The sequence below is a fragment of the Pinus tabuliformis genome, chromosome 8 (genome assembly GCF_031772625.1).
Source record: "Pinus tabuliformis cultivar Carrire ecotype Pingquan chromosome 8, CPIR1, whole genome shotgun sequence".
Taxonomy (NCBI): Eukaryota; Viridiplantae; Streptophyta; class Pinopsida; order Pinales; family Pinaceae; genus Pinus; species Pinus tabuliformis.
The window spans coordinates 1,955,430,033-1,955,456,804 of NC_142294.1; the positions used below are offsets into that span (position 1 = coordinate 1,955,430,033).

Here is a 26,772-nt window from a genome sequence, read left to right on the forward strand (position 1 = left end):
AAATAGGTTTAAATATTACATAAAACTAGCAATTGTCCCAAAAGGTACAAAGAGAGGCCGATAGGATTATTAAATTGGAATTGTTGAATTTTTCTAGAAGAGTTAATTGATTTGTGGAAAACCTTGTCTTCTTGGACTGGATCATTGTGCAATTACTTTTCTTTAGATGTTTTGTTTATATCTATGTTACAAGGAACACATTGAATGTCTTATTTCATTTTAGAGTAAGTTAATTACCCAAAATCAAGAAGTTAAGTTGATTACCCAAAATGAAGAAACCTCTATAGATGGCCAAGCATATACAAAGAATATATCTCATTCATATGCAATACCAAATCCATCTTTTCTTTTCTCTGAGTAAAATTTCAAAAGCATGAACACATGCCATTTCATATGCACAATAAACCCAACTTCTGAAATTTCAATGCTTGGATGCATCCCACTCATATGCTACAGTGAACCCATATTTTTTTAAAATTTCAATCCATAAACACATCCATTCATGAGCCATAACAGAACCACAAAAAACAAAACCCAGCCCTACAATGCCAGAGCATTATCCCCATTCAAAAGCAAAGAAGTAGCAAATATAAACGCGAGTGTTCCACCGTGTTGACTGCGCAAACCAATCATTGCCATCTGAAAAATCAAGAAAATAAAGACGATGACCAGTTAAGGAGATGATAGTGACCCTTTTTCTGGCCTTCTTTGGCCGCCTTTCGCCTGGAAGGCTTCATGCTCGCACACATAAAGAAGAATGTCGACTTCAAAAGCTGCAACGTTGTCCTGCGGCAGAACAAAATTGGACAACCCAGTTCCGGAAATAGGATCTGCCTAAGATTTCCCCAATGGCAATCTGATCAGAGTTTTTGCATAACAGGGCCAGGTACTTTATGCGTCATGGCATTTCTCTGGAATTTCCCATACACTGCTCCTCCATTTCACAGGACACACCAGCTTGCATTGCTGTCCATTCAGGCTGGTGAAATTGTGGATATACCACAGTAGTATCAGAAGTAAATGCCATATCTGATGGTTGAAGCATCTAGAAAAACAACCAACAAAAGCTCATAGATCAAGCTCTATCCCAGTTATTCTCTTAATGACAAGTATAGAGATCCAAATTGTACAACAGGTTTATAACAACATGTTAATTGAACTTACATCTTTGGTGAGAAATCCTTCCATGTTAAAGTCCAATCTGGGATTAACAGCTTCAAGCTTCATAGATAGAAACTGTGGGAAATGATTGCAACTGAGTTATGATCATAATACAGCAAATAATCTATAAGATTAATCTTTTGTGGAACTTTTAAAGATCTTACCTCAACTTGGCGCTGAAGTGATTTTACATTGTTAATTATCTCAAAAGCATCACTGCTTTACCAGTTATCTACATACAAATAGCCCGTTCTTTAGTTCAACATGTCAAACACAAAACTAGTGGAATTCTGCCAAGCAAAAGACATGACCTGAAAGATAAAAAAAGCTCCGGCTTAGAGTCTACACTACCTTATTACATCCAGGAACAAGATCTTGCAAAAGTTTCATAGTTTGCTTATCTTTTCTCTTCGCGCCTGTCATTCAGAGGACAAACTTATAGCCCCTCTAATTTTCAGGTTTTCATCAACATATTGTGTGACTCTGACAAAGTTTACAGAGGCATACTCATCCCCCAAAAACTGACATGCTTAATGTTTTTTGCATCAGCCAATAACTAATGTTCTTTTCCCTTTCTCTGTAAGAACATGACTCTTAAGCAGTAAAATTAGAACAATGTTGTTTTACCATTTTGTAATCATCTATCCTTGTTTGATATTTGAAAGGATTTCGATCCCTTTAACTATAGTTAGGAGCTGGGTTTTGAAACAGCCATTCAACCTTGGACTCAGCTAATTCTGTGCTCAAGGACTTGAATTGTATCTATGTTTTGAAAAAATATAAATACAATTCTTCCTCATGATGAAATATGAAGGGAATTTACCCTCTCTGCAAGACTATGGCTATCAGTAGCTTGGCCTCTCCTTGATCTCACATGGATGTAGTCTTTGGGTGGCTCTGAAGGCTTGGCACTTTGTGCAGATTGTTTTGAATTCACTTCAGGCTTCCCACTGTGGATTCCTTGTTCTGCATCAGACTTTGAATCATCCTTTTCCTTTTTAGCATCTGCACTTTTGGGACGTTTTCTTTTGCTGAAAAATCAAGAAAATAAAGACGATGACCAGTTAAGAAGATGACAGTGACCCTTTTTCTGGCCTTCTTTGGCCGCCTTTCGCCTGGAAGGCTTCATGCTCGCACACATAAAGAAGAATGTTGACTTCAAAAGCTACAACGTTGTCCTGCGGCAGAACAAAATTGGACAACCCAGTTCCAGAAATAGGTTCTGCCTAAGATTTCCCCAACGGCAATCTGATCAGAGTTTTTGCATAAGAGGGCCAGGTACTTTATGCGTCATGGCATTTCTCCGAAATTTCCCATACACTGCTCCTCCATTTCATAGGACACACCAGCTTGCATTGCTGTCCATTCAGGCTGGTGAAATTGTGGATATACGATAGCAGTATCAGAAGTAAATGCCATATCTGATGGTTGAAGCATCTAGAAAAACAACCAACAAAAGCTCACAGATCAAGCTCTATCCCAGTTATTCTCTTAATGAAAAATATAGAGATCCAAATTGTACAACAGGTTTATAACAACATGTTAATTGAACTTACATCTTTGGTGAGAAATCCTTCCATGTTAAAGTCCAATCTGGGATTAACAGCTTCAAGCTTCATAGATAGAAACTGTGGGAAATGATTGCAACTGAGTTATGATCATAATACAGCAAATAATCTATAAGATTAATCTTTTGTGGAACGTTTAAAGATCTTACCTCAACTTGGCGCTGAAGTGATTGTACATTGTTAATTATCTCAAAAGCATCACTGCTTTACCAGTTATCTACATACAAAATAGCCCGTTCTTTAGTTCAACATGTCAAACAAAAAACCAGTGGAATTCTGCCAAGCAGAAGACATGACCTGAAAGATAAAAAAAGCTCCGGCTTAGAGTCTACACTACCTTATTACATCCAGGAACAAGATCTTGCAAAAGCTTCATAGTTCGCTGATCTTTTCTCTTCGCAACGGTCATTCAGAGGACAAACTTATAGCCCCTCTAATTTTCAGGTTTTCATAAACATATTGTGTGACTCTGACAAAGTTTACAGAGGCATACTCATCCCCCAAAAACTGACATGCTTAATCTTTTTTGCATCAACCTATAACTAATGTTCTTTTCCCTTTCTCTGTAAGAACATGACTCTTAAGCAGTAAAATTAGAACAATGTTGTTTTACCATTTTGTAATCATCTATCCTTGTATGATATTTGAAAGGATTTTGATCCCTTTAACTATAGTTAGGAGCTGAGTTTTGAAACAGCCATTCAACCCTAGACTCAGCTAATTCTGTGCTCAAGGACTTGAATTGTATCTATGTTTTGAAAAAATATAAATACAATTCTTCCTCATGATGAAATATGAAGGGAATTTACCCTCTCTGCAAGACTATGGCTATCAGTAGCTTGGCCTCTCCTTGCTCTCACATGGATGTAGTCTTTGGGTGGCTCTCAAGGCTTGGCACTTTGTGCAGATTGTTTTGAATTAACTTCAGGCTTCCCACTGTGGATTCCTTGTTCTGCATCAGACTTTGAATCATCCTTTTCCTTTTTAGCATCTGCACTTTTGGGACGTTTTCTTTTGGATACATTCTGTAGGAGGAAAACAACAGATCTGTTAAGAGTGTTCTGCCATGAAAGCAGGCTAAAATACCTACAAAACTGCATGTCATACAAACCCATTTCACTTAATTTGACTCGAAAAAAATGAGTTAATAAGGAAGTTGGGTTACTTTGACAGAAATTATCACCTTTGCTGTTATGTTATTTACGAATGTACTTATACGCGTAGGTGCAAAAACAGAGTGATTAGTCCCACTTGAATATAATATTTAGGGTTATAGATATAGAATTAGGGAAGCTACATGAAATTGGGCTCAAGATAAATAAAATGTCATCAAATACTAGGATTCGCAGGGAAAGGCTAATTGGCTTTAGCATTCAATGAATTCTCTGTATTTCATCTTACAAACAAAAGGTCTTGTAAATGAATTTAGTATGTGGTTTAGCCGTGATTTTAGAAACATATTATTATTATTAATTATTACAAACTTCTAACTAAAAAGCCAAAAAAATTGGGTTCAAGATGAGAACATGACATCAGATACCAATGCATGCAGAGGCATGCTAATTAGATTTAATCTCCACCTCGCGCCCTCCTCCTGTCAGCAAAAGCTATCTAATTGGCTTTACCATGCGACCAACACCAACACTCCCCTGCTCTCTACTTTCTTGGATCCTTTTCAGGAACTTGGTTCAGAGAGTGCCAGAGTCATTGGAACTACTTTGAGCAGAACATTAAATTGATAGACAATGATAATTGAAATTTTCATAAGCAGCTCGGAAGGACCTCCCATGCCATGGTAGGCAATCTCAAAATCAAAACCAGAAGTTATATTCTACAACAGAGGTAGGTCAAACGAGACAATTCAAAAGACGATTTTCTTGGGTCTTCTCGGAGGGGAAAAAACATATAAAGAAGCTGATAAATTCCAAGTCCTAGACATGAGCCTTAAAGGAAAAATAGAACACACCTCAGTATTCTTTTCACCAGGAGAAGCAATTATCAATGCTTCAGACCTTGCTTTATCAGTTGGTTGGATTCTCCTTTTCCTTCCGCATGTACTCTGGTCAGAACTCGAGGACTCTTCACCGGAGGCATTGCATTTTTTTTCAATTTGAGGGTGTTGCGCCCTGGCTGAACTGAAGAAGTTACGCTGAGAATGCTCAGATACCAACTTTACATCTTGCAGATGGATTCCTCTGCTGACATTGTCTAGTCCATGGACTGAAAATGGCAAGAGATCATCAAAGCTGTAAGAGGAGTTTGGTGACCTTAATGAGCCCTCTGCTGCTGGTGGCAGAGATGGATGGCGGTTCATGTCCAGAGCACAGCTTGCAATGCCAGAATGCCAACTAGCGGACGATGTTTGGTAATTCTGGTAATTCAGAGAAGCCAAGGAAGAAGAATAGCAACAACAACTGGCAAACCAAAGAAATTATTAACTCGGAGGCCAAGAGTGACATAAAAGAAAGGGGAAAAGCAGTAAAAATATTCAAGAGTGACATAAAAAATCAGAAAAAGCAGTAAAAATATCTTGCCATGCCACGGAAGTGAAAAGAAAGCAACTCAACTAATATTTGGAAAAAACAGTCACACTTCAAATCAATGGTTGAAAGTGTCTCGCCTTATCCAATGGAGTAGGGTAGAAGTGTTGACGATTGTTGATGCATAGGAAGGCCTATCGGCCTAATTATTTTTGAAATTCGATTTTTAATTGAGAAATTATGACATCCTTCTCAATTTAATTTTTAATTAAAAAATTATTAGATATATTTATATTAGTTTGTTTATACGGATAAATATTGAATTATTTTTACAAAATATTTATATTAAAAAATAAGTAAAATAAAAAATCTTATATATATAGTTATTTTAAATAAACCGTATTAGATGGTTTGAAATGTCAACCAATGTAATTAATACGAAAAAATTTATAAAAATCAAAATGAGTATAATTAGAATAATATAATGTGGTAAATATATAAATCTCTTCCATATTTCGTCGGAATTTAATTGAGGTGTTCAAATATTGTTAAAGCATTCTTGTAAAGATTACTATATCATAGTGAAACTTTTGGTAGGAGCGGTATATCATAAGTAGTGATTTTTTCCCTTTTATCATCTATGATTTATTTTATGAATAACTTCTTTATTTCTACTCTAATTGTAGAATCAACTTCTATTTTTTATTTTATGAATGACTTCTTTATTTCTACTCTAATTGTAGAATCAACTTTTATTTTTTAATAATTTTTCTTAATAATATGGATTTTAGGATTATTTTAATTTTTAATTTATTAAATATTTCAAAATTATATTTATTAAATGGTAATTTTTTTATTTAAATTATTTAAATTTAAATATAAAAAATAAAATATTTAGTTTATAATATTTAACATTGCAAAAATAAATATTTTAGTATGGATAACTATCTCATATATTTTATGTTATTATTTTTAGATATTGTTGCTATATTAGTGCATGACTTTTAAATAAGAATTGTGATTTTTTATTCTTAAGCTTTGCAAAAAAATCATTCAAAATTAAAATCTTTTAAAATATTTGATACTTAGGTAAATAATATATTTTCTATTAGTTACTTGTCATCATAATTTAAGCCTTTGCACAAGGAACAAAACAAGAATAAGAGGTAAATAAGGATGTTGTCAGGTCTCAATCCTGATACCTATGTAGAAAAGTAATAGCGTGAATCATTAACACAAGCATAATCATCATAAAGGGGAAAAAACCAGAAGTTCAGTGTCCATGGATAGTCGACACAGTACTAGACTTGTGAAATCTGTAGATGGATGTCAAAGTAGGGAAGCGAAGGTGAAGGAATAGCCACAAGAGGACTGAGTCAGCCATGGCTTATGATGTGAGATTACGGAAGCCAATGTGAAGGACGATGATGGTACTCATACTGTTCGTTTAATGGGGGTGCACTAACATTGGTGAAACCTTGCAATTGGCTTACAATGTGAGATTGTGGAATCCAACATGAAGGACGATGATGGTACTCATATTGTTCGTTTAATGGGGGGCACTAACATTGGTGAATCCTTGCAATTGGCTTACGATGTGAGAGTGGGGAAGCGAACGTGAAGGACATTATGCATTTTTAGTGATTAAACATTTTATAAGTATGTTGTTTAATAAATTATATATGCACCTAGGTAGTGAATATTTAATAAACATGGTTCATTAATGGAACGAATTAAATGCATATGTATATATTTAGTCATTTAGATAATATTATGAAAAATCACATTATTTTAAAATATTTACATGCAAGAGTTATTATGTGAGTGACATACATGACCGTAGGTTATATAGAGATGATAAGGAGAATTTTAAGTTTATATATTTATATCTTAGTTTGAGAGGCATTAAGACATTATGAGTAGAACTGGATAAAGATGAACAATTAATTAAATCTTTTAAATTTCAAATGGATGAATAAAAAATTTAGTGAAAAAATTGATATAGTGTTAATCATTCTAAACATTCAATTTAAATAAGCATTTTTTAGATGTTCATGCAAATAGTTTGTATTGTTTAACTTTGTTTTTGTTCAATTTTATGTAATAAAAGTTATAAATTATTGTTATTAGTTAATTGAAAGTAGCGTTTGAAGTGGTTTTCACAAAGAGTGTCTTAACAGTATACCCATTCATCATCAGTTCATATATATATATATATATAATAAACAAACATAAAAAATTTAATTAGTTTAAGTTTTTTATTTTTATTTTTCAGAGGATTAATTAGTGGGAATACTTACAAAGTTTCCATGGAGTGTTTTAACATTACACCTATTATTATAGCCCCATGAACTTATTAATTAAAATAATTAATAAGCTTCACCTAAGGAAAAGGTATCATAGAGCAATCTGAATTAAGGACTTATTATCCAAATCTACAATATCTAAGTCAAAGTCATGGATCAAAGGTATTTAGACATTGCAATTGGGATTGGAAACTATTAAATTGATAGTCTTATTGATTATAATATTTTTTTTGATATGTGTAATAATTTTTTATAATTTTCTACTTTTTCCTCTTTTCATATTAGAAATTTATAAATTGAATATATATCTCAGCATACGTATAAGTATAAAGATACACAGAAATAGAGATATAGTTCTTGAAGATAGAGCATGCCTCAAAGACGTAGTGGTGTGCTTGTTGAAAGATAAACAATAACAATGGGCTCAAGGAGATTTTTTACTTCAAACATGATAAGTTCTTGAAACTCTTAAAATAACATTGTGCAAGTGAACAAAACATGGTACAACTACAAACTTCAAGTGATATATTAATTCAAACAAATTTTATGACCATTACTAGAAAACACTACCACCATGCTACAAATTCATTGGCACAAAATATTTTGAATTTTCATTAATTAAGATGGTCAATTAACATTGTTCTTGACTTTTGTAGCAAGTTTAGAAGTGACTTCTTCTTGAGACAATGATAGGTAATAAATACAAAGGCTATAAATGTTGAGACACTCTTGCTGCTAAGATAATGTATCATTTTAAGATCACTTAATAAATTTGGCTGTTAAAATCCAACTCTAACACCTTGCTTGACACATAAAGGATTCTACACATGTCAAAACTATTTGAATGACATGGACCCATCCCATTCATTGTTTGTAGGAAAACATCCTTACCAACCAAGTGACATTGAATTGCGTATTACATAAATAGAATGTGGAAGCAATAATTACTCATATAACAACATTAGTTAGATATGAAATCCTTTTGATTTTGTGTTTCACCTCTCCTAAATTAACATTTAGAGACCTTTTAATTTTTCATTTCATCTCTCGTTAATCTCCATTTAGAAGCTTATAAAAATTATATAATTTAGAATAAGTGGCAACTGCATCCTCTATATAAAAAATACTTAATATTCGATATTTTTAAATTCATGAAATCCTCTAAATCTTGAAAAAAAACTCAAAAACCATGATACAAATGAAAAACACCCAAAAAAACATCCCATAATATAGTGTGTTTGGATGTAATCCAAACAAAAACTTGTAATAACTTTTGTTGGTGTTCATAGCTTTATTTATTTTTTTTTTTTTGGTAAGAAACAGGTAAGGGTTTTGCATTAAAAATGACTAGAATATGGGTTAGAACCCTTACAATAGAATTCTAATATTTGACCATAGAGATGTACATTTTCCCATGCGAACAATATACCAACTCTAGAGCTGCAATTCACAATTATACAAAAGAAGCTTATACTGAGAGAATGACAAAAATACTCAAGAATAAAACAATATTTACAAGATAGCTTGAAACATTTTGGAGACTAGCAAGCCAACTTAAATCACATCCTTCAACTATGGCCATTGTGAGGGCGGTGAGACCCCGCAGATGACGAGTCTCCTTTTTCTTTAGGATAAAGTTGGAGCCAATTCTACCTGTGTTGAGCTAAGCATTACTAGAGATGATATTTTCCAAAGCTAAAACTCGCGCATTAAGAGTGAAAAGCTCCTCACGCAAACCATTAATGGATTGTTCCATATTACTTAGATGGAGGGGCAACTTAGCTTCTAATGAAGCTAGAAATACTGATGAAAATTTTTCGCCATCTCATCCTACCTCTGCCTAGCTTCCAACAAGGTTTTGGATGACTTCAGTATCCTGTCAAGCAATAAACCATCATTTTCCTTGTTTGGGAAAAACAGGGGTTCCTCCATGTCCAAAAGAAGTCGTTGAATGTAAACAATTATCACACCAACAAAGATGAGCCAATATCTAGAATTGATTAAGAAAATTGACCCATAAATACCCAAGGGAGCCCAAAAAGCCATTAAATAATCAACATTAAAACTCTGCCATGACTTGGGCTAAAATATAAGATCCAAATCCAAACCTAAAATCCTTAGAAGAACTTTGGGAAGGCTAATGATGGGAGATGTAGAGTGTTGGCATATTAAATCCAACCCATTGCATAAGGAGTAGCTCATCATTTCTACAGTAAACTCTACGAACTCCATCCACTGCCAAAATAAATATAAGTACCACCCAGTGCATAAAAGAATTAAAGATACTAGATACTTGCACAAAATTTACCACTAGTGAGAAATTTTCAAAATTTGTGGCTGGAAAATGATGTATTGTTGGACCACATCACACTTCCATCTCTTAAATCGCGTTGAGAGTAGGGGAGAATTCCTTGATCTGAGTTGAATTAAATTTCTCACGATGACATACTTTTGAATATCATTCAACCACCTTGAAATTCTAAGCATAATCAAGGAATTGGTGCATAGTTGATTATACCTTGATTTGTTGTCCAAAGGAGGATCCTTTTTTTGTTAACTCATCCACCATAGGGTTAAGGTTCTCGAACATGGAAAAATTCAAATCGCTCAAATTGAGAAAGGATTGGAGAGATCCTTTGAAGAGTGGGAGGGGGTTCTAATCATTGGGCTCTTTTTGCCGTATGGACTTGTCAAATGATGAACATGGAATCACCAAAATTATCAGACTATAAATTTTCTTTGCAAGAGCTAATTCCAAGCCTTTGTAGAAGGCGGGGAACTCAACCTGATTATTGGTCGCAGTGCCAAGGCCCCAAGCAAACTGAAACACTATTTTTCCATCGGAACTAAATATAACCCCTCTAGCTCGTGCCTCCCCATAGTGAATTTAGCTATTCTATTAGACATTATTTACCACATTATTTTTATGGCACATATAAGTATGAAGACTTTATTTGACATTTATAAGATTTTAGTATAATTCATATTCAGATTTATATTAAAAAATCAATTGAATAACAAAATAAAAGATTAAGATAGAATACAAATATAAAATTGTATATAATGGTATGTATATTTTATTTTAAATATGATGTTAAACTATAATAAGGTAAAGTTTGATTTTACTTATAAGATTAAAATTTATATGTGATTAAAAAGTATATGAATACATTGGAAGTAGCTTCCATCGCAAAGGCTATGGTTTAAGTTGAAACAAGTTTTAATCTTAGAATTAAATCTACAACTATTTATAATGAGTTAAGAGTTTATTTTATTAAAAATAAATATGTTAAAGCATCAAAATAAAAAATTATTTAATAAAAATAAAAACAATTTTAATGGCCCAAACTTACATAACTGAATCATATTACATATTTATAAATAAGTAATATATCTATCATAGAAACGGAATATATTTCAAATCCCAAAAATTATACCAAAATAATATTGGCTTAACTAATTATAAAAATCCCAAAAATAACCTATTCACTCTTAAAACACAATATCATATCATAGTGAATATTTTAAAAAATAACAACCAACCTGTCTATCTATGTATTATAAAAGAAGTCAATGAAACCTCGAAGCACTGCCCAAAACCAAAATCAGCCATTACTAAATGAAGATTGGAAACTCATAAATTGCAACATACCAACACGCAACTCTTTCTGACCGTGGCCATCACTGTCATTCATTGAATATTATCCAGAGAGCAGGCTTACAACACTTCCAGGTAAACCTTTTCTCGACTCAGAAAGAAATAGTGAAACATAATCCCATCAAGGTCAAGTGAAACTTGTTATTTATAGTCACACTGATTCAATGAAACTTGAATACCTCCCCATGGGCTGTACTCACAATCCACCATTACTATTTGGTCTTTGGAAACATCTTAATATTGGTCTTTGGATACATCTTAAAAAATTATATTTGAGGTTTGATGGATAATCATTATTATTGGTTTTTTAATTGGTCTTAATGTTGGATGGAAAAAAATTTATTCAATTATTGTAATTAAAATTATTGGAAACATCCGTCTATTTGGAGTAGCTCATGTGACAGTGGATGTGGAAATAAAGTCTCACCGAACCAGAAATCTTGGATTCAAATTTTGTAATACCCTTCCCTTGTAAAAAAATCTGAAAGTCCTACCAATCTTACAAAAAAAATATCATTCAAAACAATTATACAACAATTAAATTTGAAAATTTACTATATAAACTACACAGGAATATACTAGCAATTATCTATTTTTTTTTGTTGAAAGCTTTACTGCATCTGCCCTTCTATATTACTTTACAAAGATCAAGCAATCCAGCTTCTTAACCTGACATACATCACTCAACAAATAAACAAAAAATAATCATATTTAAAATAGATCTATACTGATTAAATTAAATCCAACTTTAAATTACAAAACTGATACAAATGTTTAATGATATACTAAATCTATATACCATCTAATTCAGATGTATATATTCCTATTGATCCCATTGATCATTTCAACTCGTTAATGCACCTTCAAATTTAGACTGAGAGTCAGAAAATTTGTTTTATATTGAACGCAACTGAACAAAGGTAGAAGCTATATTTGATAAATTTTTATCAAATATTCAAGGTGATACACATCGCTATATTCAATGATTTAGAATTTAAATGTCAATTGATGTAATCAAGAAAAATTGAATGAAATTTTATTTTAATGATTTAAAATTTAAAAGTTAATTGATGTTTTGATATAATCAATAAAAATTGAATTATTTTTTTATTTTTATTTTTATTTTTTTATGATAAAATTATATTTATATTTATTGTAAATTTTAAATTATGATTATATATATATATATATATATATATATATATTATATATAAAAATATTTAATTTAATTATTTTAATAATATTTAATTTAAAAATTTAAAAATATTAATTAATTATTCTATCATTTTTTATAAATTTAATTTTATTTTTTATTAATATTTAATTAAAAATGCTTAAATATTATTTAGTTATTTTATGAGTTTTCTATAACCATGAAGTTAAAGTTAAAACTATGAGTAGTGTTCAAATTAAGATTAAAATTTTCGATATATATTATGTTTTATTTTTTATAATAATAATAATAAATTTTACAGAAGAAAGATCAAACCATAATATTCTTTTCGTAATATTATTCATTTTGATTGGGAATGATAAAAATAATAAAATAACTATTTACTTAAAATAATTAAGTTATTAGAGATAAAAATAATATAACAAAGTGTAAAAGCTATTTAAGAATAGTTGCAGGCAAGCTTGTGTCTATAAGTAGATATTTAAAAGATAGGCTAAAATATAAAAGTTAAATGTATTCATACAATATAATTAAAATAAATTCCTATTGAGTTGAGTTTATCTTATGTAGTAGGGAAGAATGATTGTTATAGTCTTCACTCTAGTGTTGAAAATAATACTGAGGGGGGGGTGGGGGGGTGAATCAGTATTATCAAATTCTTTTTCAACTTTTATAAAGATTAGTAGATCTGACTAATGAAACTTGTGTATACTTTCCTAACTTATAATTTAATTTATTCTTCAGATATTGATCATTAATTTGTGTGTCAGAACCATATAACAGTAAGCAGGAATAGAAAAGGAGAGCAGACAATCACACAAAGGAACACAAGATATAAGGTGGAAACCCAATGTCGGTGAAAACCACCTGCTGCAATATGTCTCTATCTTCTTTCAATTAGAAACTTCCTTTTACAATGATTCTGTACTGGTGCAGTCTTATACCAGCATGCAGGCTTCAACCTGTAGAAGGCTACAACCTTCTCTCATTCTCCAGACTCTTCTGGAAGGGAGATATAACCCCCTTAGCTCTTGCACTAGCTGAGGTACTTGTACGTAGGTGCTGACCTACAAAGGACTTCTCTTTCCTTCCAGGGACCACGTTTCATAAATTTTCAAACGGGATCCATGAATATCAATCAAACATCAAATAGATCTGCAACCAACCAACTTCCTTGTACAAATACTAAATCAATAACTTCTCAGAACACGGTACTAGTAACCAGACACCAAGTCAGACCCCTGAACACTGCAGAAATAGATAAAAGAAGCTAAAATATATTTCAAGGAAAAAGTCCGCAACTTCGTCAATAGAAACCCGCGTACATCTGCAATATTCCCTTCTTTACCCTGCGGGTATCCGCACCTCCTTTGTGTCGAACCTGCGGTATCCGCACCTGCACTCTGCTGGGGCTGCGAGTATCCGCACCTCTTCTGTGTTGAACCTTGGGTATCCGCACCTGCAATGTGTCGAGCCTGCGGGTATCCACGCCTGCACTGAGTTGGGCCTACGGGTATAGAAATTTATCAGACTTCGATTATACCCCAGATTATCAGATTTACAGATCTGATCATGCACCAAATAGATCTCGACCCCTTAGTAGATTCGTCTTGTAATGCTCAGGTTTCTCCTTGATTCAGGTCCAGCTCACCAACCGATCACAAATATTTTAGATCTTTCTCATCTCAAGATATTTAACAACTTAGTTGCCCAAGCCAAATGATCTCCTTTCCTTTTTATAGTCTAGGCCTTACTCAAAACCATGGTCCTAAACCATAGAGATCCAATACTAGGGACCCAAAACCTGGGTTCAATTTTTTAGATGCAAAACCACGGACCAAAACCATAGGATCAAAAATGTCGGACTAAATACCATGGACCAACCATAAGATTTCCCACATGCGCACTTTTCTCTACATGAAAGTGTGTGTACTTTACATCTGCACTTTTTGATCGGAGAACCTGCGTACATGTCTACAACTTTTGTTTGATGCACCTGCGTACATCTGCGGCTTCGTGAACAGGAACCTGTGGGTATCTCATTTTCTACTATTTTGAGAGCCTGAACTTGTGATCTGCTATTTGAGCGAGTTGCCATCAAGGACAACACTTATGCCATCGAGCCAAACCTGTGTCATAATGCCAACAATCTCCCCCTTTGGACTTGGTGGCAACCCAAAGTCACTCAAAGTCTTTTCTCCCCCTTTGACATCAAGGGCAAAGGGTTATGCTCCCCCTGAGTACATGCTGAAATCTCTGCTTTGCTGTGTTGTCCAAGCTCCCCCTGACATATAGGCAAGATTTGCAAGAAGATGTTCTACAAAAGAAATATGACTTTATACATCATAACTGACCTTCCTATCACCAAAGACTCATACATACGACTCCCAACCAAGTGGGGATACATGATATAATAGGCATATGACATTATCCATCTCAGGCATAGTGGGGCAACCAAGATAGGTTGTTACATGACCTTGACAAAAGAAAGATAGAGACAAAATATCAGCATCATCTATCAAGCACTATTCAGATCAGTATCCATGTTCTCCTTTTGCACTTGCTCCTCTTGAAATCAAGACAACTGAAGAATTGAACCAAGATCTTCTATGATAATTTAAACAATGCATTATTAGAAGAATATATGCTCCCCCTGAACCTGTGCCAGATTGTCTCTGACAGATCCATATCGGACTCTTCATCCTTGCTCTTCTTCAAGTCAACTGTACCCACATAAACCAGCGTATGTACGCGTATACCCCATATGAAACTCACGTACAACCAAAAATCTCTAAAACAGACAAGATTCAACAACAAGATGATGCATCAACTACCCCTAGCTTTTGTCTGAGGTATTCGAAGGTCTCCCTGGGTAGTGGTTTGGTGAGAATATCAACAACTTATTCCTTAGAGGGAACATACTCTAATTTGACCTTTTGTTCAAGCACCTGTTCTCGGAGAAAATGATACTTGATCAGTATGTGCTTAGTCTTTGAATGCATGACAGGATTCTTTGAAATATTGATTGCACTTGTATTGTCACAGAAAAGAGAGATAGGTGGAGTGCAGGTGATTTGAAGATCTTGCAATGTTTGCATCATCCAAAGGAGTTGTGTGCAGCAAGATGCAACAGCTACATATTCTACTTTAGCTGTAGATAATGCAATAGAGCTTTGTTTCTTGCTGAACCAAGATATTAATTTAGGACCCATGAAGAATGCACCACCACTAGTGCTTTTCCTATCATCCACGCTTCCTGCCCAATCCGCATCTATGTATGCATGAAGTGTGAGATATGTACCTCTAGGATACCATAAGCCATAGTTTTGAGTTTCTTGAAGATACTTGAAAATTCTCTTAACTACTTGAAGATGAGTTTCCTTTGGATTTTCCTGAAACATTCCAACTATACCCACTGCATGCATAATGTCTGGTCGGGTACCTGTTAGATAGAGCAAACTACTAATCATGGATCTATAGGCTAGTTGATGTACTGCTACTTATTCATCATTTGCGTTGAGGCTGCATCCTATCACCATAGGGGTACATACTGGTTTCGAATCCTCCATCCCATATTTCTTCAAGATCTGCTTGAGATATTTGGTTTGTGATAGAAAAATGCCATCTCTGTTTTGTTGGACTTGTAAACCAAGAAAATATGTGAGCTCACCAAGCATGGACATTTCAAACTCTTTCTACATCACCAAGGCAAAATTTTGACTCATGTCTTCTTCATTGCTACCAAAGATGATATCATCAACATACATATACAGATTGCTATCAGTTGATCCTTTTATAAAACCTTGTTGATGGAGGTACTTATCCAACCGATAATACCACGCCCTTGGTGCCTGTTTAAGGCCATAGAATGCCCTTTTGAGCCTGCATACAAGTTTTGGATCATTTCCAAGAATAAACCCATCTGGTTGTTCAATATATACTTCATTTAAGTCTTCATTCAGAAAGGCAGATTTTACGTCCATCTAAAATACTTTGAACTTCTAAAAGCTAGAGAGCAAGGAACATTCTTATGGCCTCAAGTCTGGCAACTGGAGCAAAAGTTTCTTAAAAGTCTATTCCTTCTTGTTGCGCATATCCTTTACAAACAAGTCTTGCCTTGTTTCTAACCACATCCCCATTTTCATTTAGCTTATTTTCAAAAATCCACTTTGTCCCTATGACATTCTTATATTTTGGTCTAGGAATGAACTCCCAAGTGTTATTCTTTTCAATCTGCTCAAGTTCTTCTTCCATGGCCTTGACCCAGCATTCATCTTTGCAAGTCTCTCTTATGTTCTGCGGTTTAGTGGAGGAGAGTAATGCTATATAGATTGAAGCTTCTGAAATGGTTCTTCTTGTTTGTACACCTACCTCTTTCTGCCCCAAAATTTGAGATTCTGGATGATTCTTCTGAACATATCTGGATGGAGTCTTTTCTTCTATCCTTATCTATTCTTCTGGTGCCTCATGGGTTTCTTCTTCGTCATGAATCTGATTTGATGTTGACGGATAGTCTTCTTCAAAATCTTCATATTTTACCTGCCTAGGAGTGTTTCCTTCTTCATCAACCACTACATCAATGCTTTCAACAATTTTACCAAGTCTTTTGTTGTAACATTTGTAAGCTTTGCTGTGGGGAGAGTAGCCAAGTAAAATGCCTTCATCTACTTTAGGTTCAAACTTGCCAAGATTTTCATCAGTCCTTTTAATGTAGCATTTGCTTCCAAAAATTTTGAAGTATTTTACTGTGGGAGTCTTACCGTACCAAAGTTCATGAGGAGTCTGAGTGCTATTCACCCAGACATTTGTCTTGTTGAGAATAGTAAGAACGGCATATGTGGCTTCACCCCAGAAGGTTGCAGGAGTTCCAGACTCATCAAGCATAGCATGAGCCATTTTTTGAACCGTTCTGTTCATCCTTTCCACAACTCCATTTTGCTGAGGAGTCCTTGCAACATAAAATTCCCTTCTTATTCCATGTTCTTCACAAAAATCGAAAAATTCATCTGAGGTAAATTCCCCTCCTCGATCAAATCTAAGGCATTTGATTCTGCAATCTGATTCGTTTTCAACCAAGGCTTTGAATGACTTGAACTTTTCGAAAGCTTCATCTTTATACTTCATGAGTCCTATCCAACACATCCTTGAAAATTCATCGATGAATAATATGAAATACTCTTCTCCTCGAGGTGATCTCTTCCTAGTTGGACCACATATATCTGTGTGAACAAGTTCAAGTGGCCTGCTAGCTGATCCTTCCTTCTCAGGGAAATTAGTTCTGGTTTGCTTACCAAATTGACATGATTTGCATATTGTATTATCTGGAATTCTGATGTCAGGAAGATCACGAACTGCCTGATATTTGCATGCTTTCCTTATCTGAGAGAAGCTAAGATGCCCCAGTATTCTGTGCCATAGCCAGTGTTCATCATTCTTGCTTAAATAACATTGTTGTTGTTCTCCCTTGAGTACGTATAAGTTATTTGGAGTTCTTATGCCTCTGATCACTGTCTTTCCTGTATCCAGCTCACGAACAATAGATCCATTTGATCGAAATATTACCTCAGTTCCTTGATTGCACATCTGACTGACACTTAACAGATTGTGTTTTAAGCCATTAACATACATAATATTACCAGCCTTGACCTTTTCTTTCAAACGAACAGAGCCTTTACCTTTTATGAATGCAGGGTGTCATTTCCAAATGAGACCTTCATTTCCTTGTCTAAGGCACTATATGGCTGAAGTTTCTCTTTATTACCTGTCATGTGTTTTGAGCACCCACTATCGATGTACCATTGATTTTCCTGTCCCTTCGCATATAGGGCTATCCCACACCTTTCCGGTTGCGTTTCTTTCTTTTTCCATGTTTTGGAATTCAATGAGGCTTGCTCCTTCTGAGTTTTTTGTCGAAACCTGCTTCTGCATTCAGAATCTTCATGACCGAAGCTGTTACAGATAGAACATTCTATTTCATTTTCAAGAGCAAAGAAATTATTGTAGGTTCTTTTCATGATTCCTGTCACACTCCTTTGTTTTTGAGCTTCCCTAGTCATGATGGTCTTGTAGGCAACACATTGAGCAGCTTTATGACCAAAGTTATGACAAGAGAAACATTGGCCATTGAATAAATTCCTGCTATTATCATATCTACCAACCATATGATTGTAGTTTCCATCCATTCTTGAGCCAATATGAGAATTATTTACCTTTGGTTGGTTGAGGCTTCTGTTCATCCTTGACGTAGATTACCCCTGATAATCTATTCTTGAAGGAAATTGTCCCTGATTTACCTGGTGATCTGCATTATGCTTTTGCTGTCGATTGTCAACTTGTTCACTTCTCCTTGCTGCATCAAGATAACTTTTGGAGGTGGATGGCTTCTGCACTTGCTTCTGAGCTTGAGATGCTTCTTCAGAATATCTGAGACCAGTCTTGATTAGAGGAGAACGCTGCACTTTGATAATCTCATCTAGAGTTTCAGATCCTTTAGCAAATCTGAGATTAAGGGCTTTTGTTTTCTCAATTTCTTTTCTAAGTCCCACAATTTCACATTCTAACTCTTCATTGTGTTTATCCTTTTCAGCAAGTTGGAATGTTAGAGTACCTATAATCATATTCCTTTCCTCTAAACAAACTTTAAGTTTAGAAATTTCTTCATAAAGACCTTCATTTATAGCATCCAAGAAATCATCATCTTCAAAAGCCATCAAAAGTCTATCATCATTACCTTGTTCATATTCATCACTATTTGAAAATCCATCACTGTCTTCATGCGTGTAATAGCTCTTCTTATTATGTTTTTTGTTCCATCTAACAGGTTCCTTACCTTTGTCTAGTTTATCCTTATGAGGACATTTTGCAGCATAATGACCGACTCTCCCACAAGCAAAGCATTTGAAAGGAAGCTTACCTCTGAATCTTCCAGTTCCTTGTTGAAGGTTCTTGACAAAATTTGATTCTTCATCTTCTTCTGACACATGTCCTACCTCATAGTAATCTCCTTTTCTTGAAGCCTTGAATGCAGCTTCTCTCCTGTATGATGGTCCTCCTTTTCTCATCTCGTAAGCAGTTAGAATTCCGTGTAGCTATGACATGGTAAGGCTCTGTAGATTCTGATTTTCTTCTATGCCATAAACTTTTGAATCAAACTTAGGAGACAAAGATCTTAGAACTTTTTCAACCAAAACAGCTTCTTTTATTTCTTCACCCAAGTTTTTCATATAATTTACGATCTCATCTATACGTAGGAAATAGCTAGCCACACTTTCATCATTATGCATTCTGAGACTTTCATATTGAATTCTAAGAGTTTGTAAATTTGCTCGTTTTGCCTGTTCATCTCCTTCATAGCTCAGAGCGATCCTGTCCCATATTTCTTTTGCACTTTTGAGCTTCATAACCTTGACGAATTCTGATTGAGATAGACTTCCTAATAGAGTATTAACAGCTTTTGCATTTGTTTCATACTGCTTCTTACCAGTTGCATCTGTAGGAGTTGCTGATGGAAATGTGTATCCAGTTTCCACAATATCCCAAACTTCTATACCAAGAGATTGAACACAAGCAGTGATTCTTACCCTCCAATAGACGAAGTTGCTTCCATCAAAAATCGGTGGCCTGATAGATGGTTCTTTTTCGTAGTTGCTCATGATGATAGATCTTCCTTCAAGCGATCAAGCTTTTTCTGAAGAACCTATTTTGATACCAATTGTTGAAAATAATACTGAGGGGGGGGTGAATCAGTATTATCAAATTCTTTTTCAACTTATATAAAGATTAGCAGATCTGACTAATGAAACTTGTGTATACCTTCCTGAATTATAATTTAATTTATTCTTCAGATATTGATCATTCATTTGTGTGTCAGAACCATATAACAGTAAGCAGGAATAGAAAAGGAGAGCAAACAATCACACAAAGGAACACAAGATATATGGTAGAAACCCAATGTGGGTGAAAACCACCTGCTGCAATATGTCTTTATCTTCTTTGAATTATAAACTTCCTTTTACAATGATTCTGTACTGGTGCAGTCTTATACTAGCACGCAAGCTTCAACCTGCAAAAGGCTACAACCTTCTCTCGTTCTCTAGACTCTTCTGGAAGGGAGCTACAACCCCCTTAGCTCTTGCACTAGCTGAGGTACTTGTACCTAGGTGTTTACCTACAAAGGACTTCTCTTTTCTTCTAGGGACCACATTTCATAAATTTTCAAACTGGATCCATGAATATCAATCAAACATCAAATAGATCTGCAATCAACCAACTTCCTTGTACAAATACTGAATCAATAACTTCGCAGAACACAGTACCAGTAACCAGACACCAAGTTAGACCCCTGAACACTGTAGAAATAGATAAAAGCAGCTAAAATATATTTCAAGGAAAAAGTCTGCAACTTCACCAATAGAAACCTGCGTACATCCACAGTATTCCCTTCTTTACCCTGTGGGTATCGGCATCTCCTCTCTGTTGAACATGTGGTATCTACACTTGCACTCTACTGGGGCTGCGGGTATCCGCACCTCTTTTGTGTTGAACCTGCGGGTATCCGCACCTCTTCTGTGCTGAACCTGCGGGTATCCGCACCTGCGCTGTGCCAAGCCTGTGGGTATCTATGCCTACGATGTGTCAAGCCTGCAGGTATCCACACCTGTGCTGAGTTGGGCCTGCGAGTATAGAAATTTATCAGACTTCGATTATACCCCAGATTATCAGATTTACAGATCTGATCACGCGCCAAGGAGATCTCAACCCCTCAGTAGATTCGTCTTGTAATGCTCAAGTTTCTTTTTGATTCAGGTCCAGCTCACTAACCGATCACAAATATTTCAGATCTTTCTCATCTCAAAATATTCAACACCTTAGTTGCCCAAGCCAAATGATCTCCTTTCCTTTTTATAGTCTAGGCCTTACTCAAAACCATGGTCCAAAACCATAGAGATCTAATACTAGGGACCCAAAACTTGGGTTCAATACTTTAGATGCAAAACCACGGACCAAAACCATAGGATCAAAAATGTTGGACTAAATACCATGGACCAACCATAACATTTCCCACATGCACGCTTTTCTTTGCATGAAAGTGCGCGTACTTTACGTCCGCACTTTTGATCGGAGAACCTGTGTACATGTCCGCAACTTTTGTTTGACGTACCTGCGTACATCCACGGCTCCGTGAACATGAACCTGCGGGTATCTCATTTTCTACTATTTTGAGAGCTTGAACTTGTGATCTGCTATTTGAGCGAGTTGCCATTAAGGACAACACTTATGCCATCGAGCCAAACCTGTGTCATAATGCCAACATCTAATTCAACTCATACAATAATATAATGAATGTTCATATATGACAATCTTATTGAAAATAAATGAAACTGAAAAATATAATTATAAAATGAAAATTGTGAGTTTGAAATGGTTTTGAATATATAATTTTCATTATTATAAATTTGATATAAGAAAAAGATGGATCATAACATCAAATTAATAGGTCTTTAATATTCACTCATGCCATATAGGTTTATCTAGATATATCTATTCTAAGGGATCACTTCTAAAGAGTGTTGAGGAGAATTGACCAAGTGCCCTCTCACAAATGACTTCTCAGTAAAATGCTTTAATAACAAGAATTCTACCAATTAAAGTAACCTTTGATACTGGGTAATATATTGATTATTTATCTATTGAAATTTATATAAATACCATATATCTAGAATATATTAGAATTAAATTTATGATATAGGAACTATTTTATAATAAATAATAATAATCTTTAATTAGAAAGTAGCTTCATCCATAATTCCAAGGAATATTATTTAGATTAAAACCAATTTTAATCTTAAAATTAAATCTAAAACTATTCTTAATTAATTAAGAATTAATCTCTTTAAAATATAAAAATATTAAAACATCCTAATCAAAAAATATTTGAAAGAATAAAAAGAAAAATCATTTTCATTATGTAAATTTAGCTCATAATTAAATCATAATAAATTTTAAAATTTTAAAAAATTATTTTTTTCAAATAAATATTATATTTTACCTCAGAAACAAAATTTATTCCCAATCCGCAAAAATACACGAGTGAATAGGTAACCCATTAACTAATTATAAAAATCCCGAAAATAACCTATTCACTCTTTAAAAAACAATGTAATAGTGAATGTTTAAAAACTTGACAGCCAACCCGTCCTTTTTATTATCATAGAAGCCCTCAGGCGATGCCACAAACCAAAATTAGCAATTACTATTCAATCATGCTATTTGATTGAACGCTATATTCAATTTAGAAGTCAAGATTGGAAATTCATAAATTGCAATCTGGACATCACTGTCATTCATGGAATCTTATCTGGACATAAAAGGCTTATTTGCAACACATCCGGGTAAACCTTTTCCTGCCCTAGAAAGAAATAGACATGGTGAAACATAATCCAAACAGTTAAACAACCATTAAATGTAAATTAATGCAGATGCTGCCCTCGAATATGTACACTAATACTCACCCCACAAAGAATTTTCACTAATAAATCTTTACAAATATTGGATCAATTGTGAATGTACAACATGAGGGAAGTACCCAATAAAGTATTTTCCAGTGCTTGTAATAATGTAGGGATGTGGAGTGACGTTCGATGCTTAAAAAAATCTTATTCCGCTTTGACTGGTGGATCTTGCAGTCAGGCAACAAGGTCCTGTGCACGTTTAAATTAATGGTCTCTTTCTTTTTTGCGGGGAAAGAATTGCCATACAATTATTTATCTCTATTCATATAAGGAAAACTAGCATAAATTGTAGAATACATGGAAAAATCATCACCCTCTGCAAAAGACGCCTATAGCCTGTCAAATTTACATAGTTACACAAGTACGGCTCCCAGGCATTGGAGAGCACATACCTGAAGATCCCCCACTCATGAGACAGGCATTGGAGAGCACATACCTGAAGATCCCCCACTCATGAGAGCTTCGGAGCTTATCAGAAATGCTCCAAAACCATTTGGAGCTTCATCGGGTACTTTGGAGCTTTTCAAGAGCTTCACTACAACTGATTTTCCAGGTTTTGGGAGCTTCACTAAAATGAATAAGTGAAAACTTAGGTGTATTTGATGTTGCAAGCTTGGGTGTTGCTTAAACACTGTGGGAAGGGAAGGGTATGCCATTGGGTTTAGATTTGGATATGGGTCTGGAACTAAGAGAAACACCCTGTTTATGGAAGCCCTTCTATCCAAATGAAGATGAGGGTCTCGCCAATGTGATCTTTGTCATTGGAAAACTATTCATTCTCCTCATATACGCGGATGGCAGATGGATATAAAAGAATTTAGGAAGATTGTTGGCCACTAGAAAAACAATCATTATCGCCCAAGTTGAATGGACAAAAGATCAAATACTAAAGAAAAAAAATAGTTGAAATTATGAAATATAAATATTATAAAAAAAACAATTTTTAATTTAATTTTCATATTTATTCAAGTATAAAATATATATTAACTTGGAAATTTATAATTTTATTATACAAACTCTTTTTAAAATAACATTGGATTTAAACTCTATTGTTTTAATTTTTTTAATTACTATTAATATATATTTTATTTTTTCTTATCTCTATCATAATTAAATGTAATATATATAATATTGGTGAGGTTACATCAAGGGCGAAGAATTGAACCAATGACTTAACATATAGCATTTCATGAAATCACATAATAATTGAGTAATAAAAACCTTTTTTCCGGTTTGGGAGTTCTGCATGTTTCTTTGCTCAGAAAGAATTTGATTGAGAAATTGTTGATGGATTAATATTTTGATTTTTTTTGGCGATGTTTCAAAATTCAATCTTTTACATGTTTCTTTGCAAGATGGAATTTGATTGGCAAGTTTTGGATGGAAATAAATAAATTATTTTATTTTTATTTTTAATATATATTAAATTTTAATATATTATATTATTGTCACTCCCAACTTACGTTTCCTGTAAATTTGGGCAATACTTCTTGCCGTGTCGGATACTTGTTCCTGCATATCAAAAGTACCCGCTTACTAGAAAATTGTGCAACATAGCAAATTTACAACCTCCAACTTATTGGAGACACCAATCCCAAAATTTTGTAGGCACCCACCTATAGGGAACACCAATCCCTTCTTTATCTTTGATTTGAATTATGTTTGTTGCTAGCTAATATGCTCTCTCCTCTACTCTTTCTTTATCTCCTCTTTACTCACACTAGCTCTTGTTGTCACTTAGAAAATGTATTTGTTGTATCTCTCACTCTTATTGTTTATCTTATACACTCACGTAGATTTCATTGTACTCATATTCCCTGCTCATTGTCCTTTTACAATGTCTTGATATTTTGATTACACTTCTTTTACAACTACATAGTATCAACAACTTCACCAATTGTATAACCATGCATTTATACAACATGAATTCTTCTATGAGTCCTAGCTTTACTATCCGTATCAACCCACGATATTTACCCATAGTATTATGCTTTGACTGATTCTTATCCAACAAAGCTTGCCAACACAATGAGGAACTTCCTTTCACACACAAAATGTTTCTCTTCTACTTGATTGACTATATCTTCCTCTTTGTCCAATGTTAGAGCCTTTGCGCTTTTGCATTCACTCGTGTACATGGTCGTAGCTCTACATACTAGGACCTTAGATCTATTATATGTTCTGACATGACGGTATGACACTAGCTATTGGAGTTGGTTCTTTCTTTTTCTGACCATGTGCTATGACCACTCCCTAAGCATATAAAACATAAGAATACTTAGTCTGTAGTTCTTTCCCTAATTTTCCAATATGGCAATAAGTTGATACCCCTAAGGATTGGGATCAATGCTTCTGAACTAATGGCTTAATTTTCACAGGATATCAAGAGACTTAAGTTTGATTATTTTCTATATTTCCAATATGCCAAGGCCTAAAGCCCTTAGGTGCTACATCTTTACCTCCATATGACTTGGCGCCATGACCTTTGGCTATTCTCTATTGGATATTGTTAGATGAGGTTTGCTCCTTTATTTTCAAACATCGATATGGTGATGTACTGAGATCTAAACCTCTTAGGTGTTCTCACTTAGCACCTCACAATTGGGGATTGTGACCTAGAGCCAAACCTTATTGAATATCAGTGGAACCCATAGACAAAAGACAAACATGTTTAGGCACCTTGGTAGCCTACAACCTGATATGGCCCACCTTTCCACCTCACCTTCCATTATACTTTCCATGTCATCTATTGGAGCCAATAAGGACTTTCCACATGTCACTTTCAATTGGTCTAGTCAACATTCCAAATATGTCAAAAAACCTACAATGTGTCATTCACCATTATTGCCATGTCACGGTCTTCGCCACCTATCACCACTTTGTACCCTACATCATTATTGCCACTTGGCATACTATGTCATTTATTAGATGTCAAATTATTGGAGGTTCATAGAGTTTTAGCATTGAGAAATGACCAATAGGATGAGGATTGATGTGGGTGATAAGCCAAATTACCTGAGCCTGATAGAGTATGCACTTGATCTGTTCTAGAATCCATAGGGTGAAGGCCGAAATGGTTGATAGGCCAAGGCTCGACAACCCAAGGCTTGATATGTCAGAACATCGACTCTTGATATGACATGTCATTAATTTATGACATTGTTTATAGGATTTTGCATCATCTAAAGAATATTAGATGTCAAATATTTGTGTGCAAGCACAAATTAGATGAGCCAAATGTGATGCGGGCCAAAGCCTATGATGCTGAAAGATGATAACCAAAGGCCTGATATGATGGAATCTCAAGGCTTGATATGATGGAACATCAAGTAATGACATCTATTTTCATCAATTATAGCATGTTTCCTTCGCTCTGCTTCCTTTGTTATGTTTCCATGGTTGTTTCCCTTTGTTATTTTATCTTAGCATGGATCCTCCTAAGTGTACCCTCTGCGTCCTGATCTTAGAGTCAATCCCCCTGAGTTGTTGTTTATAGTTTTTAACCCTACACAATTAATTGTTGCAAACTATTTCTTAAAAAAAAAATAGAAAAAGATATAATGGAAAACACATACATTTACATAGAGATTTTATCTTGGAAACCGAAAACCGAGAAAACTAGCAAGCTTTCTTCTTCATTATATTTTTTGTACAATATTACAATACAATATAAATCAAGTGGCATACATTAATCACCAATCAAACCCTAGTCCTTTAACCAAAACTACAAAACCACCATGTGCAACCAATTTTTTTATAGAGAAATTATGGGCCAAAAACAACCAAAATTTTGATGCAAAAAGCTGCCCAAACAAATTTTCTTGGGGTGTTTCCCCAAACCCCATATAGGGGAGCTCTCACCCCATTACATACCCCCTAACCAAGGGGGGTTAGAAAACCCCCCTTTGTTCATG

General features: G+C 34.4%; 1 pseudogene; it reads right to left on the reverse strand.

The window, feature by feature from the left end:
* Positions 1-898: 898 nt before the first annotated feature.
* LOC149244292 (uncharacterized) lies at positions 899-21,554 on the reverse strand (annotated as a pseudogene).
* Between the last annotated feature and the right edge of the window lie 5,218 nt (positions 21,555-26,772).